Source organism: Marmota marmota, unplaced genomic scaffold (genome assembly GCF_001458135.2).
Source record: "Marmota marmota marmota unplaced genomic scaffold, marMar, whole genome shotgun sequence".
NCBI classification, from domain to species: Eukaryota; Metazoa; Chordata; class Mammalia; order Rodentia; family Sciuridae; genus Marmota; species Marmota marmota.
The window spans coordinates 1,518,036-1,523,818 of NW_026000253.1; the positions used below are offsets into that span (position 1 = coordinate 1,518,036).

The 5,783-nt window shown below is 42.7% G+C and overlaps 1 pseudogene across 1 annotated transcript; it reads right to left on the reverse strand.

The window, feature by feature from the left end:
* Window positions 1–3,372: 3,372 nt before the first annotated feature.
* Window positions 3,373–3,986, reverse strand: LOC107159817 (annotated as a pseudogene). Its single transcript, XR_007344845.1, has 2 exons — window positions 3,979–3,986; window positions 3,373–3,653 (listed from the first exon to the last, which is right to left on the reverse strand). The product of XR_007344845.1 is annotated as a thymosin beta-4-like (transcript).
* Between the last annotated feature and the right edge of the window lie 1,797 nt (window positions 3,987–5,783).

The window sequence follows — 5,783 nt, forward strand, 5'->3', positions numbered from 1 at the left end:
AATTGGTGGTGCTGTTCCTTTAGGGAATAGAAGTGTTAAAAACGAGCCAGTGCAGCTCAGGAACACACTACGGTGAGACACGGAAATGGAACAGTCCACTCTGGGAGGTACCACAGGAGAGGGGTCGCGTATTTTGGAAGATACCATTGTATGTGTGGAGACATGAAAGGGCTCCACATTCCCCCAATGAAACGACCCAAGACGAGGAGAAAATGGCGCTTCGTAGACCCGTTCTGGTCCCGAACAAACCTCACCTTCGACCTAAAGCTTCAACCTGACTGACAGCTACTACCGCCACGGTTTTACAACCACCCCTCCCACCCTCTGCCCCCGGTTGGCTCTACAGACATTTGAATCAAAATTGCGGTTGGGGGGAACCGGAAGGGTGCACAGAGGTGATTGGCTCCAGGAGGAGTAAGGCGGGATCAGAGCCCTCCTGAGCTTCAATTGGTATCCGCGAGATTCCTACACAAAGCTCTCCCAGGGTCCCGAGGTTTACCGGAATCACTTAGGGGAAGCTCCCCCACCCCACCCCCGGCTCAGTTGCTTCCTTTCAGCGCAGGCGCTCTGGCGCCTGTTGGTATTCAAATTGCCAAGGCAGGGGTTTGGTTATTGGAGACATAGGTTCGAATCCCGACTAAGAACTTCAGATTGCAAACCTATAAAAGAAGCTGGCATTATTGGCTTGTACTCAAGGCCTGGTACAGTGTGTTTTGGGCAATACTTTTTATTCTCTTATTTTTTTATGTTTTATGTTTAGTTTTTATTTATTGATTTTTTTTTTTTTTGCAGTCCTGGGGATTGAACCCAGGAGCACTCTACCACTGATTCACACCCCTATCCCTTTTTATTTTTTATTTTGAGACAGGGTCTCACTAAGTTGTCCAAGCTAGCCTCGAACTTGAGATCCTTCTACCTCAGCCTCCCCAGTAGCTGGGATTACAGTTCTTTTTTTAAAACAACACTTAACTGCATCTTCTTATAGTGATTTTAGGACCAACTCACTTTTTTAAAAAAATGTAATTTCCATTGTGGGACAACTTTATTGGCAAGTCTTTTTTTTTTCCTTTACTTTTTTTAGTTGTAGTTGGATACAATATCTTTATTTATTTTTATGTGGTGCTGAGGATCAAACCCAGTGCCTCACACATGCAAGGCAGGCACTCCACCACTGAGCTACAGCCCCAGCCCCAGAACCCACTCAATTTTCACAGCAGCATTAAGAAGTACTCTTCTTCAGCCCCTGGCATCTGTTTTTAGGCTACTTATAGGTCTGAGTCCAGCAAATAAGGTTCAAGGCGACTTCATGCTCCTCCTCTGGGCCAGCCCCTCTCCCCTAGGAGAGGAGGATGTGTAGGTTTCTTGATCCCCTCTGAACCAGGCCAGACTAGGGTGTGTGGAGTTTTGTGTGGAGGAAGGAGGAGTATGGTGATTGGGTGGGTCATAAATTGTTGAAAGCCACAGCCAAGTCAGGATGGTGCCTGGCATTTTGCCAGAAGGAGTGGTTGAGAAGTAACGCCAGCGAGCCATTAAGATGATGATAATTAAGTTAAGCTGTGTATAATTATTAAGATAATGACTGATAGCTGTAACTGGATGATGCTAAATTGAAACAAGCTGTGTATTCAGTTGTGTATGTGGACCTCTGCTGTCCGGCAGTGGGGCGGCTCCTGCTGCCTCGGGTGCCCACTACTTTTGAGTTCTCGCGGAGTTCCCGTTGGTTCTCGCGGAGTTTCCGTGGAGTTCTAGAGAGTTCCAGCGGGGTTCTGGCAATAAAGTAGTTCCTGTTTGAACCTACAAGTGGCTTGTGACCTCCCGGTTATTTTGTGCCCAGCCAGACTGCGGCAATAAATGACTTTTTTTTTTCTTTGTGGTACTGGGGATTGAACCCAGAGGCACTTTACCACTGAGCTATATCCCCAGCCCTTTCTATTTTTTTCTTTTGAGATAAGGTCACACTAATTTGTCTAGGGACTTACTTAGTTGCCTAGGCTGGCCTCAAACTTGTGATCTTCTTGTGACAGCCTTTCGAGTTGCTGGGATTATGTGCATGCACCACAGCACCTGGCTGGAGCTTGCTTATTTATTTATTTAGTTAGTTAGTTATTTTGAGACAGAATCTTGCTAAATTTTCAAGGCTGGCCTTGAACTTGAAATCCTCCTGCTTCAGTTTCCTGAGCAGCTGGAATTACAGGCCTGCACTACTGGGCCTGGCTATAACTGCACCGCTTATTCCCCAAGATGCTAAGGGTCAAACCCAGGGCCTTGTGCATGTCAGGCAAGCATTCTATCACTGACCTACATCACCAGCCCAACTTCACTGAGCTATATCTGCAGCATTTTTTATATATTTTTTAAAAGGCTTTTTCTGACATTCTTGGTGGTCAGGGTGTTTCCAGGCAGCAAGGTCCCTGAGTTGTATCAATGTCTCTTCTCCGAGTTGTGAGATATCCATGTTTTTTTTTCCTGGTAATGGGGACTGAACCCAGGGGTGCAAAGACACTGAGCCACATCCCCAGCCTTTTTTTTTTTTTTTTTAATTTTGAGACATGGTCTCACTGAGTTGTTCAGGGCCTCACTAAATTGCTGAGGCTGACTTTGAATTTGTGATCCTTCTGCCTTATCCTCAAAAGCTGCTGAGATTATAGGCATGCACCACTAACACCACCAGCCCAACTTTTTAATGAAGGGATTGTGGGCATCAGGCAGGGGAGGTGTTTGGCTGAGTGTAGGTAAGTAAGAGGAAAGTGACGCTCAAGTCAGCTCAATATAAGGTAGTTGTATGGCTGTGTGTAATTTGGTGGAGTGTTTCTAGGATGTGAATTCTCAGATTTGTTTTAGAATCTCACTTCAGAATATAACATCTGTAAACAGACTGTGAAGTCTGTTAGCTGTTTAGAGATCCTATGTCTCAGGATTTTAGGTGTTTGAGAAGTTTGTGGGCCTCTGCCCTGGGATGTGAAATTTCTAAGCCATTTGGAAGCTATTTGCCCCAAGATGTGCAAACATTTTTTTCTTAAAATTAATTTTCTTTTTTTTTTCAAGTTTTAAAACTTCTATTTGCATATTTAAAAAATTGTGCATTCCAATAAATAAAATCATTTGAACAAAAAAATGGCACTCTGATTAAATTGCATTTTACAGCCTGCAGGACACCTTGAAACAGCTTGGATCTTACTCTAGATTTCACCATCCTCCCACCCAATATCTTCCTTCACCAACATGCAAGTTCTTTTCTTTCTCTGCCAGCCAGACAGGTAGATGGGAGAGGCAGGCCTGGCCTTCCTTGTCAGTAGTTCTCGATTTTTTGATGTGAAAAGGGGCAGCACAGTCATTTCAACTTGATCCAACCTCTTTGCATCTTTCAAAGTTAAACAGCTAAAAGAAATAAAATGAGGAGGCAATGCTTGTGGAATGTACAGTGCATATTGGCGGTGCACGCCTCATTAAGATTCGCCTGCTTGCTTCTCCTGTTCAATCGTTTCTTTTGAAGGCAGAGGATTTTTCTCTTGGGTTTCTGTCTTCTTCAATTTCGACTTATTGAATTTCTCGATCTCAGCCATATCGGGTTTGTCAGACAGGGTTTCTGAGGAAGCGGAGCAAGACGCGTGAACGAGAGAAGTCTGGTCTGCGAAGTGACTGCCACCGAGTGTCTTAAAATTCATTTTCATTTTTGTTTTATTGGCATGTTTATGACTGCTAGAGATGTTTTTTTAAAAATATTTTTTAGTTATCCATGGGCACGATATCTTTATTTTATTTTTTTGTGGTGCTGAGGATTAAACACAGTGCCTGACATATTCGAGGCAAGCACTCTGTCACTGAGCCACAACCCCAGCCCTGCTAGAGATATTTAGCATCTGTGCTGGCGGGCAAAATTTATTTAAGTTTCATAAATTCTCTTTTCTGTCCTCTGATTATTTTTCCATTTTCAGTTGTTTTTTTTTTTTTTAATTTTGGGTTGGGGATATAGCTCACCTGCTCATGTGCTTGCTTAGCATGCACAAGGCCCTGAGTTCAATCCCCAGTACCCCGAAAAAAAAATCAATTTAAAAAAAATTTAAAATTATTCTAGACGTAAAGAAAGATTACAAAAACAGAGTACAAAGAATTGTTGTATAGCCTTGACCCAGTAACTGTAACAAAATACAGTTGGAGTTGGGGGGTACTTAAACAATAGAAATGTATAGTCTCATAGTTCTGGAGCTGGAAGTCCAAAATCAGGGTGTTGGCAGGGCTGGTTCCTTAGACAGGCTAAAAAGGAGGATCTGTTCCAGGCCTTTCTCTCATCTTTTAGTGGTTTGCTGGAAATCCTTGGCATTCATTCCTTGCCTTCAGGTGTGTCACCCTATCTCTGCCTTCCTCTTCACGTGGTATGGTATTCTCCTGTGTGTGTTTGAACTTTCCTTTTCTATAAAGTTACCAATCACATTGGACTACTCCAGTATAGTAGTGTTTTTAAAAAATATAATTAACACATAATAATTGTACAAATTAGTGGGATTCACTGTGATATTTCCATACATGTATGCAGCATGCAATGATCGTGCATGACTTTATTCAAACATAACTGACTATCCACAAAGACCTTGTTCCAAGTAAGGGTACATTCTGAGGTAGTGGGAGTTAGGATTTACACAGGCATTTTTAGAGGACACAGTTCCATACCTAACATGTTTAGCATGAGAAAAAAAAGGGAAAGAAGGGAGCAAAGGAGCAGGCTGTGACATCCAGAAGCTGGCATGGCACCTGTAGCCTGGCCATGTCATTCTATTAGCCATAAATAATCTCATAGAGGGGCTGAGGCTGTAGCTTAGTGGTTGAGCATTTGCCTCAAATGTGTAAGGCACTGGGTTTGATCCTCAGCACCACATAAAAACAAATAAATAAAATAAAGATATTGTGTCCATGTATAACTAAAAAAATATTTAAAAAATAATTTCACAGAATACCTGCCTCAGAAGAGATTACTCTGAAGCCATTATAAAATGAGACAAACAAAACCTCCTTTATTTATTTATTTATTTGTTTGTTTATTTATTTATTTATTTATTTTGGTACTAGGAATTGGACCCAGGGGCACTTGGGTCTCACCAAGTTGCTATGACCTCACTAAATTGCCAAGGTTGGCCTCAAACTTACATCCTCCTGCCTCAGCCTCTCAAGTTGCTAGGATTATAGGCATGCACCACCACATTTGGCTTACAAAGCTCCTTTATAATGTCTAAGCATAGACACAAACAAGGACATTCTGTCACCCACAGGATACCAAACACTACCCCTACCTCAGTTAAAACAAGTGACTGTTACTTCTTTGGCAGTTGTAGCTCTAGGCTCGCTCTAGTCTTCCCCCTCCCTATAGGTTTTTATTTTTAATTTATTGTAGATGGACACAATACCTTTATTTTATTTATTATTATGCAGTGCTAAGAATCAAACCCAGAACCTCACACATGCTAGGCAAGCACCCTACCCACCCAGCTACAACACCAGCCCTCCTAAAGATATTTATTAGCATGCCTGCTGTGGCTGAATATGGTGTCTCCTGGAGTCTTCATTCCCAGTGTGATCTTATTGAGGTACTGGAATTTTTAAGAGGTTAAGCTTAGTGAAAGGTAATCAGGTTATGGGGGTGCCACCCTTGGAAGAGATTAATGCAGGTCTATGGCCTGGATTAGTTCCCTCAAGAGGGCTTTTATAGGGCTGGTGGTATAGCTCAGTGGTAGAGTACTTAGTTTACACAGGGTCCTGGGTTCCATTCCCAGAACTGCGCGCGCGGGGGG